A 14,343-nucleotide genomic window follows, 5' to 3' on the forward strand; every position below is an offset into this window, starting at 1 on the left:
GTTGCTCTCGTTTCCTCTGAGTGTTCCGGTTTCCTCCCTCAGTCCAAAGATGGCTAGGTGGATTGGCCATGCCAAGTTGTCCGGAGTGTTCAGGGATATGTAGATTTGATTGGTTATTGGGGTAGTGTTTGGGTGGGATGCTCTGAGAGTTGGTGTGGTTAGTTGGGCCAAAGTGCCCTGTAGGGATTCTATGATCTGTGATGATGATTTGACAGGCCACCTCTACCATGAATAGAATTTTAAAAAAAAGCCTACTCTAGTTGGTAAGCTGAAGCAGAGGGCATTGCAAGACTGTTGAACTGTGGGGGCATCAAAAGTCATACTGATCTCGTCCTCCATGCCTTTACATTTATGCATCTTGCACTTTCAGTCAGGGCTGTCGCACAGCAACCAGGAGTAATATCTTCTGCTGACAATGGACAATAATGTCCACTAAGATGTTTATTTCTGTATCTACGTTAGTCACCTTCCCGGCATCATCAGTGGGTCAGTCACAAGGATAGGTAGAGGGACAGGTAATGTTGAGGAAGCGGGGGGAGACTGCAGAAGAAGGACTTGGACATGTTAGGAGAGTGGGCAAAGAAGAGGCAGATTAAGTACTCTGTGGGAGAATGTGAGGATATTCACTTTAGTTGGAAGAATAGACGTGTAGACTATTTTTTAAATGGGGAAAGGCTTCAGAAACTGAAGCACAAAGGAATTTAGGAGTCGTGGTTCGGGATTCTCTTAAGGTTAACATGCAGTTTCAGTTGGAGATTAGGAAGGTAAATACACTGATAGCATTCATTTCATGATGGCTAGAGTACAAGAACAGAAATGAACTGCTGAGGCTGTGTGAGGCTTTGGTCAAACTGCACTGGGAATATTGTGAGCAGTTTTGAGCCCTATTTCTAAGAAAAGAATGTATTGGTCTGGGAGGATATCTAGAGGAAGTTTATAAAATGATCCTGAGGATGAAGGACTTGTCATACGAGGAGCAGTTGAGGACTCTGGGTCTGTACTCATTGGAGTTTTGAAGGATGAGGTGGGATCAGATTGAAGCTAACAGAATACTGAGAGGCCTGGATAGGGTGCAAGTGGGGAAGATGTCTCTACTAATTGTAGAGCCTGGGACCTAAGGGCACAGCCTCAGAGTGAAGAGAGGATCCTTTAGAATTGAGATGAGGTAGAATTTCTTCAGCCAGCGGGAGGTGAATCTGTGGAACACATTGCCACAGAGGGCTGTGGGGGCCAATTCATTAAGTGCTTTCAAGACAGAGATAGGTTCTTGATTAGTAAGGAGATCAAGGGCCATGGGGAGAAGGCAGGAGAATGAGGTTGAGAGACATACCAGTCATGACAAAAGGCAGAGCAGGCTCAGTGTGCTGCATGGTCTAATTCTGCTCCTATATCTCACGGTCAGTTACACTTCAAATCTGAAGGATGTGGTTTCAAGTCCCATTCCAAGTCTTGGACACAAAGCTCTTGGTTGGTATTCCTGCTCAGTAACAAACAGGCCCACGTTAACAGTAAATAACAGATACATGTTATCTTCCAAGGATATATAAGAGTTCAACATCTTGGGAGCGTCAAGGTGGCTGTATAAAATGCTCACGGTCTGGAAGCAAAATAAGCATTGAAGGACTCAGAAAACTGAATATGGGTTAGCAAGAATCTGTAACCCTAAAAATGCTTTTGGGTCATCCCAGGTTTTGGCATATCTTCTGATCTACCAATTTTCTTGTGCACTGCCCCAACACATGATTATCCTGAACATTGTTCCTCAAACATTATTATCCTGTACAATGACCCCAACTATCATCATGCACATTCCCCCCAACAAGTTCCTAGCCTCAAGCTTTAAGCTTCAAGTTCCTGGGAATAAATATTATCAATGATGTATCCTGGTCCATTCACGTCAATGCTACAGTCAAGAAAGTACACCAACATCTCTTCTTCCTTGGAAGGTTAAGGAAATTTGGCTTGTCCACAATGACTCTTACCAATTTTTTACAGATACACCACAGACAGCATCTTGTCTGGATGCATCACAGCTTGGTATGGTGACTGCTCTGCCCAAGATCGCAAGTAATTATTGTTGAGCACAGCTCAGTCCATTGTGAAAACTAGCCTTCCTTCCATTGAATCCGTCTACACTTCCTGCTGCCTCAGGAAAGCAGCCAACATAATCAAAGACCTCTCCCATCCCATTTATATGCGTCCATCCTCTTCCATTGGACAGAAGATACAAAGTTTTGAAAACACATATGGACAGATATAAGTACAGCAGCTTCTCCATTGTTATCCGAATAATGAATGGACCTCTCATATATTACAATTGATCTTTTTTCTGTAACTTCTCTGTAACAGTATATTCTGCAATCTGTTCTATTACCCTGATGTATTTACATAAGGTGTGATTTGCCTGGTTAGAATGTGAGGCACTATTCTTCACTGTGTCCCAGTACATGTGACAATGATAAATTAAACTAAATCAGATCAAAACAAATCAAATCAAGTCAATGCACTATTGTCTTGTACAAGAATCCCAGTAAACTATTATCCTGCACATTGTTCCTCATGTGCAGTTATATGCTGGAGTTTATAAGAATACAAGGTGATTGACATATATAAGATCTTGAGAATTCTTGACAAAGTGAATATGGAAAAGATGTGGTGAAATCTAGTGTGGTATAGACTAGAATAGCAATTTATTGTCACTTGTATTTATGAAAATGCAGTGACATGTGTGTACGTCATCACAATTCAGTGCCATTTTAATTATAGAAATTATGAAAAGAAATAAATGTGATAAAGTTAGGACAAAGTTCACCTTTTGTTCCCTCCACGATTCCTGGGTTTCTGGAGTGGATAGCCACCACCGAAGCAAGGATTTCCAGACCAGACCCATCATGCTGTCACCACTGAAGACATTGCATTGCCCCCATAGCAAGGAGGGCAGACCGGACCCACCAAGTGGCACTTCTGAAGCCATTGCTCGAGTCATTGCCACTTCAGTTGCCACCCAAAGCCACCACATTGCCACCATAGCCATAAGGAACAAAGTGGAACCACCACGCTGCCATTGCTACAACCACTTAGGTCAATTAAGGATGGGCAATAAATGCTGCCTAGCCTGTGATGTCCTCATCCTGTTAATGAATAAAGAAAAAAAAAACTTGGGGTCACGGTTTAAAAATAGGGGATTGCTTGTTTAGGACAGAGATAAGGAGATTTTATTTTTCACTTAGTATTGTGAATTCTGTTCCTCAAAAAACGGTGCGGAATCAGAGCCCTTGAATATTTTTGAGACAGCATGGATAGATTCATGAGAAACAGAGTGGTGAAAGGTTATCGGGGGGTGGGGTGAAGTTGGCAGGAATGTTGAGTAATCAGCTCAGCCACGATCGTATTGAATGGCAGAGCAGATTTTAGAGGCCTACTCCTGCCCCTGAATCATAAGTTCATATTTTAACACACTGTTATACTGCGCAATGAACAGAGCACACTATTAGCAGGCACGTTGCTACTTATACAATGTCATCCTATGTGTGCCTGCCAACACAAAATGAAGCTGCTTTCTTTTCCCAGCATGCTCTTGCCCTGCACATCTGCTAGTCCTAATTCAGGGCCTAAAATACTTCATCAGCGCATTCAAAGATGTGTGCACATGTGATTGGCCAGTAGCGCTGCTGCACCCACCCTCTCATTACCCTTTTGAATTGGGCCTATATTGCTTGTGAGATGCTGCAGCATCCAGCGATCAGAAGCTGTGATGTTAAAAGTTCGAATTCTGTGGTCTGGCTTTCAGAGCTGGCTCTTTGTAGTTCTGTATTCACAGCCCTACACTGCATTCCATGGTAATGATCAGCTTCAATCGTGTGTTTTGATCCTGTTTCCCACCGCACCACCACCCCCCCCACCCCCCATCCTGCAAAACCATGGAAAGTGTGAAAGAATTAAGAGCAGGAATCAGCAATAAGCATTTGCCTGGATGTTACTCTTTGAGGTCGTCACTTAAATGGGAAGTTGCTGTTTACCTCCAGTGCTGAATGCAATCACGTGCTCTGTGTTCAGTTACCCTCGGAATGAAACTTTGAAGAAATTCGAACACCCACAAAAATCCTGCCCGACTGATTTTATTTAATGAGCAATCTCCTGCAGCTCTACCAACTGCCAGTCTTCCAGTGCAACTTCCTCTCCTGACAAATTTGTGGCTAAGCCAATGCCAAACTCCCTCTTTCTTCCTGGCAATGCCTCCATTTCCTTCCCCTCCACATGCCATCCTTCTGTCCCCCAAACACATACATTCTCCTCCATCTGCGAGCAGAAGATGCACTGTTTCCGTTCATGAGATTTTAATGAAGGGCACATGGCTGCAAACTGTACGGTACATCCACAAGAAGTGTGGGGCCTGAATTAAGCTAAGATATTATTTCACTTTCTATCAACGCTGCCTAACCTAAACTTCACTACTTGCTTTGTCTCAGCCTTTTGCCTCTCTTGAGCCTCTTCGGGGTATATTTCTGAATCACCATGGCCAAATGAAACTTCTGTTTCATTGACCCCATTAATCATCAAATTATAAGATGATGCAGCTATAAAGAGGCCTGTTGGTCCACTGTGCCTGTGCCAGACCTCTGAAAATGCTCTCCATTATATTCCAATTCCTGTACTTTTGCCACAGCCCCATAAATTTAGATGTATTTACTTAAATTATCTTATGAAAGCTATTAACAAGTCCAGTTCCATCAATCATTAATATTGCTTATTGCTGTCTCTTTTTAGAAACTCATATCTTGAACCCATCTCCAACCATCCCTCCCTTTCCAAACCCCGTGAACATGTGATGCTTCCCGGGTTCCGATCCAGCCATTCTGAAATTCCATGCTTAAATTCCTCCAATTACATTTGTGTTTTTTACAGTCATTAAGCTGCTTTTATCAATGTCCCAAATAACATTCTTTGTGACGAAGCCAACCACTCTCTCTTCATCGTTGTCGATCTGTCTGCAGCATTTCATATGGTTGGCCATTTCCAAGCCCTCTCCACTGTCTAGTGAGTTGGGCCTGCCTTTGCCTGATTTCTAATCTGATCTAAATAATCGTTCACTATGCTCATGTCAGTCTGGCCTAATATCTTCCTAACTGGCACATTGTCATATTTTGTTTTATAATATAACTCTGAAGCACTTTGTCACTTTCCATTACTTTAAAAATGCTGTCAGAATTGAGTTGTTGTTGGTTTAAACAATGTATTCCACATCATGTCTGTAAAAATATTCTCCTCACTATCCTTTGGTTCTATTGGCAAGTAACTTAATTCAATGTGCCATCTGATTACAGGCCCTGCTGATTCTGAAAGCAATTTCTTGTTACTCATAAACCTTCATGATTTTGACCATCTTAATCAAAGGCCACTTTGATCTTCTCTGTTCTGAGGAGGGCAAGCCCAGTATCTCTGGGAGCACCAGATGATCGGACTCTTCCATCCTTGCTACCCTGCTCTGCTCCCTGCTGAAGGCTGTGTCATTGATCTGAAAGTAAATGCCTAAGATTGGCCACCAGACCAAAACTGGGTCTAAACATTGCTTTAAAATTGTCAGGATAGCTTACTTGCATAGTCTGTGTGATGGCTAATTTGCAAGGCAAAGTGATGCTAACAGCATGGGTTCAATTCCTATGCTAGCTAAAGTTGCCATGAAGGCTCTCTTTCTCATCCTCACCTGAGGTTCTCAAGTTAAACAACCACTGGCCATCCATCTCTCCAATGAGGGAGAAGCTCTGTAGTCTGCTAAGATTAGAGTGACTTTATCTTTATGACAGGCATTATTAATAGGAGCACAGAGAGCAGGAGCAAGGAACTTGTGCTGAACTTGTTTAAACACTTATTCAGCAAAAGTATTATCTTCAGTTCTGGGCATCAAACTTCAGGAAAAACGTGAATTAATTGAAATGGGTGCAGAAAAATGTCATAAAATGGGTCCCGAGATTAGGAATTTCAGTTATGGAGATAAATTTTGAGACTGTTTTCATTGAAGGAGACAGATTGAGAGCAGATTTGTTCGAACTGTTCAAAATCATAATGGATCTTGACAAACTACATATCGAAAACTTTCCCAACTCCTGAAAGGATTTAGAATGAGATGGTAATAGTTTAAATCAATTAATTAATGAAGCAAAATTGACTTGGGGCAAAACTTATTCACACGGCAAGTGATTAGGACTGGAATATATTGTGTGAAAGTCTGGTGCAGGCAGGTTCAACTGAGATGTCCAAAATGGAACTAGATTGCTATTTGAAAATGGAGATTTGTGCAGTGTTATGGAGAGATGGTGAGAAAATGGGACGAGGTGAGTTTTTTTTCATTAATAGGATGAGGGCATTGCTGGATCAGCAATATTTATTGCCCATCCCTAATTGCCCAGAAGGCTGTTCAGAATCAATCACGTTGTTGTGGGTGTGGGGTCACATGTAGACCAAACCAGGTAAGGATGGCAGTTTCTTTCCCTAAAGGACATTAGTGACACAGATGGGTTTTTCCCGACAATTGACAATGGATTCACAGTCATCATTAGATTCTTAATTCCAGATATTTATTGATTTCAAATTTCACCATCAGCCATGACAGGATTCAAACCCGGGTCCCCAGAACATTATCTGGGCCCCTAGATTAATAGTCTAGTGAATAATACCACCAGGCCATCACCTCCCCTAATGCATGAATTGCAGAAGATTATTATGGAAGGACAGCAAGTAATTAGGAAAGCTCATAGAATGTTATGCCTTATTGTGAGCGGAATCGAATGCACTAGGTGGGGAGGTTATGCTTCAATTATAAAGGGCATTGGTGAGACCACTGTCTACTGTCTGGTGTGTTGTGTATTCCACCATTTGTACAGAAGGATGTCAATGCATTGGAAGCAGTTCCAAGAAAGATAGCAGGACCTGAATGAGCAAATTGCCGTATGGGGAAAGGCCAGATGGGCTAGGCCTGAATCCACTGGAATTTAGAAGATCAGAGGTAACTTAATTGAAACATATAAGATCCTGATAGAAATTGACAAAGTGGATGTCAAAAGGATGTTTCCTGTTGTGGAAGAATCTAGTACCAGGAGTCATTGTTTAAATAGAAGAGATCATCCATTTAAGACAGAGATGAGAAAACATTTATTCTCTTGGAGGGTTGTGAGTCTTTGGAATTGCCTTCTTTGAAAGGCAGTGGATGGAGAATGTTTTCAATATTTTTAAGGCAGAGGTAAAGAGATTCTTCGTTACCAAGGGGCTGAAAGATAATTTGGGATATGTGGGAATGGAGAGCTGAGGTTAAAATCAGATCAATTATGATCTTATTGAATGGCAGAGCAGGCTCAAAGGGCTGAAGGCCTATTCTTATAATGAAATGTGAGGCTGGATGAACACAGCAGGCCCAGCAGCATCTCAGGAGCACAAAAGCTGACGTTTCGGGCCTAGACCCTTCATCAGAGAGGGGGATGGGGTGAGGGCTCTGGAATAAATAGGGAGAGAGGAGGAGGCGGACCGAAGATGGAGAGAAAAGAAGGTAGGTGGAGAGGAGAGTATAGGTGGGGAGGTAGGGAGGGGATAGGTCAGTCCAGGGAAGACGGACAGGTCAAGGAGGTGGGATGAGGTTAGTAGGTAGGAGATGGAGGTGTGGCTTGGGGTGGGAGGAAGGGATGGGTGAGAGGAAGAACAGGTTAGGGAGGCAGAGACAGGCTGGACTGGTTTTGGGATGCAGTGGGTGGAGGGGAAGAACTGGGCTGGTTGTGTGGTGCAGTGGGGGGAGGGGACGAACTGGGCTGGTTTTGGGATGCGGTGGGGGAAGGGGAGATTTTGAAGCTGGTGAAATCCACATTGATACCATTGGGCTGCACGGTTCCCAAGCGGAATATGAGTTGCTGTTCCTGCAACCTTCGGGTGGCAACATTGTGGCACTGCAGGAGGCCCATGATGGACATGTCATCTAAAGAATGGGAGGGGGAGTGGAAATGGTTTGCGCCTGGGAGGTGCAGTTGTTTATTACGAACCGAGCGGGCGCGTTCTGCAAAGCGGTCCCCAAGCCTCCGCTTGGTTTCCCCAATGTAGAGGACGCCACACCGGGTACAATGAATGCAGTATACCAGATTGGCAGATGTGCAGGTGAACCTCTGCTTAATGTGGAAAGTCATCTTGGGGCCTGGGATAGGGGTGAGGGAGGAGGTGTGGGGGCAAGTGTAGCATTTCCTGCGGTTGCAGCAACTCATATTCCGCTTGGGAACCCTGCAGCCCAATGGTATCAATGTGGACTTCACCAGCTTCAAAATCTCTCCTTCCCCCACCGCATCCCAAAACCAGCCCAGTTCATCCCCTCCCCCCACTGCACCACGCAACCAGCCCAGCTCTTCCCCTCCACCCACTGCATCCCAAAACCAGTCCAACCTGTCTCTGCCTCCCTAACCTGTTCTTCCTCTCACCCATCCCTTCCTCCCACCCCAAGCTGCACCTCCATCTCCTACCTACTAACCTCATCCCACCTCCTTGACCTGTCCGTCTTCCCTGGACTGACCTATCCCCTCCCTACCTCCCCACCTATACTCTCCTCTCCACCTATCTTCTTTTCTCTCCATCTTCGGTCCGCCTCCCCCTCTCTCCCTATTTATTCCAGAACCCTCACCCCATCCCCCTCTCTGATGAAGGGTCTAGGCCCGAAACGTCAGCTTTTGTGCTCCTGAGATGCTGCTGGGCCTGCTGTGTTCATCCAGCTTCACACTTTATTATCTTGGATTCTCCAGCATCTGCAGTTCCCATTATCACTGGGCCTATTCTTATACCTTGTTTGTATGTCCACATGTTCACACAGGGAACGGGTGAGAGAGATGACAGCATGACATCTGGAGCAGGTTAGAAGGCATTCTAGCCTCATACCTGGAGAGAGTAGGAAGGAGGTGTTCCAGTAATTTGTTTTTGTTGGGAGTTACACCGCCATCATCTGGAAGAGGTAAGAGTAACAAGCACTACCTTTATCTGCGTTGAAATGGTACGACACGTCATGGGCTTTAAAAGATGCTATAAGTACATGTTTAATTTCATTCTTCATATTCCCATAATACTGGGCTAACAAAATCTGGACTGTCATATTAATCCAAATATATTCTGCTTAATAATCAAAAGCAGTTTAGAACGCAAGGTAAACAGTGAACAATTTATTTAAAGTAAGATGTACACAAAGCAGATTTTTGTTTAAAAATTAAAACCATCTTCTGAACAGTCATGTTTGAAATGGATGAAGCTCATCTTGGGGTCAAACATACAACATTAAATCCAGAAGGTTTCCATTCCTAAAGGGCATTAACATGTTAACAGTGTGCTCTGATGAATCAGCCTTTCCTTTTCAACAAACTGGATCTATATAAATGTTACCATTTCCCAAAAACGTTTGCTTTGTATGTGTCATGCATTATGTTTTGTCAGCTCAAAATGCTTCCCTGTAAATCCCTAACAAGTTCATATCTATCATGAAACTCCTACTTAAGTGTCGTCCAAATACTTGTGGCTCATTTAATATCTTCCACGTTGCAATATTGCAATATCAAAGGCTCCTTTACTGATAGCACAGTAAATTACTTAGAAATATTCAAACTTCATAAAGAGTATTTAATACTATTATTATATTGTCAGATCATATAGTCTGCAAGTAACTGACATTTTTAAAAGCATTTCTTTTAACATGTCCTTTTATGGGATGTGGGCATTTGTTACCCTTCTTCAATTGCCCTTGAACTGAAGGGCTTGTTAGGCCATTCTAGTGTCAATCACATTTTTATGGATCTGAAGGCAAATGTAGACCAGAAAAGTTAAGAACAGCAGATTTACTTCCCTAAAAAGCATTAGTGAACTAGATGGGTTTTGTATATCAGTTGATAATTTCATAGTCAATTCCAGATTTACATATTGAATTTACACAAGAATTGAACTCATAGCCTTCAGCCCAGACACTTCAACTGCCTGTCCAGTGAGGTTACCACCATGTCACTGTCACATTAAGAAATTGGTATGTGGATGTCACCTCCATGTAAAAGCTTTTAGCAATTTCTGTTCTCTATTTACAGGGGAGCAGAAGGATCCAATGACATTTTCTTTCAATGATGCTCTGAATGGGTCAGCACAATGAAGAATGTCCACCCAATTTCATTCCTGTTTCAAACATTCTGAAGCAGAGAAGAAGTAAGCCAAATTCTGTCGATGACCCTTTTAGCATCACTCCAACAGCATGTCCTGTGGCCGAAACATCAGCTTTCCTGCTCCTCTGATGATGCCCGGCCAGCTGTATTCCTCCAGCTCCACACAGTGTTATCTCTGTCTCCAGCATCGGCAATTCTTAGCATCTCACAATGACAGCAACTTGTGTATTCTGATGATGCCTCATGTAGAGCAAAGCTTCTCAAAGCTTTCGTGGAAATCTGCATTTAGTTGAACATAGCTCTCATCCTATAGCGTGCATGACAAAGGTCACAGACTGTCCAATCGAACTATCAGTATATTTGTCATGCTATTTGAACAACATTGTTAGATGCATAATTCATAGCTGTCTCAGCATATAACATTCACTTTTATGTGTTCAAATCCCCTGAGGAAATTTGAGCATAAAATTGAAGATGACACTCTTAGGGCAGAACTGAGAGAGTAGTCTACTGTCAGGGAATGTGAGTATTTGGATGAAACATCAAACCAAACTCTTTTCTGTCCATTCAGTTGAACTCAGAAGATCCCATAACATTCTTTAGAAGAAAAACAGAGAAGTTCTACCCAACATCCTTGCCACTATATCCTTTATCCAACAAGACTACATTTGATTCTTTATTTGCTGCGTGATATGTGGGAGATTCTGATGCCTTGGTGTCCTACAAGTGACTGTATCAGAATTACTTTTGACTGTGATTGTGTGCAAAGCAGTCCATAAATGCAAGTCCTTCTTTGGTACTCTACAAATAGTTTATTGATAGAATATAATGCCATGCTGTCTAGCTTTGTAATTCAATAATTTTGATGGGTCTGACATGTTACAATGAATTTCTCTTGACTTTGTTAATGCATCTTTAATTCACAAAATGAAATCATTAATGAAACTTCTTAATTGGAACCAACATCCTTTTGTAATGAAATGATATTTCCATCAATTGTGGTTTTGGAAGTGCAATGGAACCAGTTCACTTTGCACTCCCCTCCCCTATGATTTCACATTCGAAGGTGAAGATTCTGGCCTAGATTCTGTAACTTTTTCCCCTGTATTTTTCTGGATATTATTTTCTCCCTGCTAGTCTGGGAAGCTGTTCATAAATCTTGCTATATTTCAGGTTGTTGTTTTTTTCAGCTTGAAAATCATGTGCAAAAGAAAATTGTTAACAAATAACCCAAAAAAGATTCTTGCCAACTTTGACTGCTTCCAAAACCTCATGGCAAGCTCTTCTGTTTATATGATTGTAGAATTACTTAAAGAAGATTAGTTCCAGAAAATTACAGGGGAATTAATCAGGCTATCAGTTTAAGGAGGTTTTTGTTCCAAAGTGTGAACATAACAACAGAAGAAATTGGAGCAGGAAGTGGTCATTTGTCCCCTTGAGCCTGCTCCACCATTTCATACAATCTGAACTGATCTGACTGTATCCTTAACTCCATTATCCTGTCTATTTTCCCAAGCCCTTGACTCACTAGTATACTATAAACCTGTCTATTGAATATATTAAATGACCCAGCCACCAGTGCTCAATGAGGAAAGAGAATTCAAAGCATTGATAGCCCTCCAAGAGAATAAACGCCTTCTCATTTTTGACTAAATAACTTTGAAAATGTGCCTTTTTGTTCTACCTCAGCTCATGACTGTAATGACCTCTCAGCATCCAACCTGTCAAACCCCCAACAATCTAATACATTTCAAAAAAGATCACCTCCAATCCTTCTCCAAATTCCAATGAGTATAGTCTCAACCTGCTCTAAGTATCACTTAAAAAAAAGCCTATCCATTCCAGGAACTATCTCAGCGAGCCTTCTCAAGACATCCTCCCATGCAAATATGTCCCTCTTTTAACAAAGGGACAAAATAAAACTCAGTAATCCAAGCATTGTCTCATTGGCATCCTATGTAGTTGAAGTAAGGTTTATATTTGCTTCAATGTTTAATTCTCCTGACAATAAAGACAACTATTCCATTTACCAGTTCAATAACTTGTTGTATATGCATGCAAACTTTTTAATGAATCATGAACAAAGATTGCAGATCCTTCGAGTACTGAAGCATTATGTAGTCTCTGTACATTTAAATAATACTCTGCCATGGTATTCATTCATTCATAGAATCCCCACAGTGTGGAAACAGGCCCTTCAGCCCAACAAGTCCACACTGACCCTCAGAGTGTCCCACACAGAATTCTTCCGATCAAAGTCAACAACTTATAATTTTCCCACATTATTGCAGCTATTAAAGAAGAAAGCTCACAACCTCCTTCTTAAGGGTAGTCAAGAATGGATAATAATTGCTGACTCAACCAGTAAAGCCCATATCTCATGGGAAAATTAAGAAAAAAAAATTGCCCACATACTTATGCAATGCAGACTCATTGCATTCAGTTCACAGCTTGCTTTCCTATCTATTGTACCATCAGCAAATGTGGGTGCAATCCACTCTTGTCCCTTCACCCAAGACATTGATACAGATTAAATTCACATAGACTGTAAATACTCTAAATGATAACCATTATTAGAATAGTGTGGGATTCATGTGCTGTCATGGTTGAAATACCAGACATTCTACATTAATAATCTAGTCATATGTGAGTTGGAGACCCACTGTGCCAGTTAAATAACTTAATTTAATTGTCTTTGAAGCTGTTAAGTTATTGGTGTCAGAACAGGCCGCAGCGGTCTGAGCGGTGCCTACATTTTGATCGTGTATCGCAGTGTGGCGAAACGAACAAAGCGGCCAGTCCAGATTTTAATCGCATGGAACGCTTCCTTCTACAATTTCCTGTGCCCACTTCCTCGCACGGTTCCCAATGCTGAATGGCCACAGCCGGACGAAGGCTTGTTCTGACCCAAGACCCGAACTCATCGGCCGTGTTCGGTGCACCCTCCCGTAGGTTGAAACAATTAAGGGATTGAAATCTAAAACAAAAAGTAAGCTGAAAGAAGAAGCGCTTCTTTCTATTTCATTTGACAAGCAAAACCTTTTCAATACTGGACCAGCAGTAAAACTCCAGCGCCCAGCTGGATTACACAAAACAACTCTGCCTTAACATAGGGTTGGGAACGTGGAGCTGCTTCATGACGCTGCTGAGAAACTGTTGTTTCCGTAGTCCGTACCCATTTAATTAGCAACGTTTTAATGTTTAAATTCTAAATCCGGCCCGTTTGAATTGGTGGGCGGCCCGTTGTCTGCTAACCGATATTTCTGGTCTCTTAGGACATCCCAGTGCATCTGAAACCTCGCGGCTGATGCATGGTTTAAAAATAAGTGCCAAACATCTTTATGGTTGTGGCTGCAGTTTTCTTGAAACTCTTTTAAGTATTTTAAATTACAAAATCACTTCGGTTTAACCGATTAAGCCATAGCTAGAAACATAGGAAACAGGAAGAGTAGGTTTGTATCAGAGATAATAGGAACTGCAGATGCTGGAGAATCCGAGATAACAAAGTGTGGAACTGGATGAACACAGCAGGCCAAGCAGCATCTTAGGAGCACAAAAGCTGACGTTTCGGGCCTAGACCCTTCATCAGAAAAGGAAGAGTGGGCTCTCCGGCTCTAGGAGTCTGCTCCACCATTAAATATGATCATGGCCGACCATCAGGTTGCCGCTTCCTCCCCATATACTTCGATCCCTTAATCCCTACGAAAAATATCCAACTTCTTGAAAATAAGAGCACAAAGCCTTTGTTAAGGGGATCCAAAAAACGTTAAAAAGTCAACCTAAAAGACCTTAAGGCTGTATGACATGGAACTCCAGTATGACATTTAGCCCATGGAGTTCGCTCAATGAGATCATGGCTGATCTATTAATGCTCAACTCTACTTTCCTGCTTCTTTCCCCATAACCCTTGATTCTCTGATATAACAAGGTGTAGAGCTGGATGAGCACAGCGGGCCAATGATGCTGCTTGGCCTGCTGAGTTTATCCAGCTCTACACCTTGTTATCTCAGACTCTCCAGCATCTGCAGTTCCTACTTGATTCCCTTCTAATTAAAAGGCTCAGCCTTGAATAGGTTTAATGACCAGCCTCAACAATCCTCTGTGCTAAAGAATTCCATAGCTTCCCTCTGAGAGAAAAGAATTTCTCCTAATATCTGTATTAAATGTGCAGCCCCTTTATTCTGAG

General features: G+C 42.2%; 1 long non-coding RNA gene across 1 annotated transcript in view; it reads left to right on the forward strand.

Moving 5' to 3' along the window:
• Positions 1 to 12,154, forward strand: part of LOC125450793 (uncharacterized) — a 57,685-nt gene extending 45,531 nt beyond the window's left edge. Inside the window, exons 2-3 of the long non-coding RNA XR_007247155.1 lie at positions 8,837 to 8,974; positions 10,086 to 12,154. This is a non-coding gene — a long non-coding RNA (uncharacterized LOC125450793). The remainder of the gene's footprint in view (positions 1 to 8,836; positions 8,975 to 10,085) is intronic.
• Positions 12,155 to 14,343: the final 2,189 nt, after the last annotated feature.

Source organism: Stegostoma tigrinum, chromosome 3 (assembly GCF_030684315.1).
Source record: "Stegostoma tigrinum isolate sSteTig4 chromosome 3, sSteTig4.hap1, whole genome shotgun sequence".
NCBI classification, from domain to species: domain Eukaryota; kingdom Metazoa; phylum Chordata; class Chondrichthyes; order Orectolobiformes; family Stegostomatidae; genus Stegostoma; species Stegostoma tigrinum.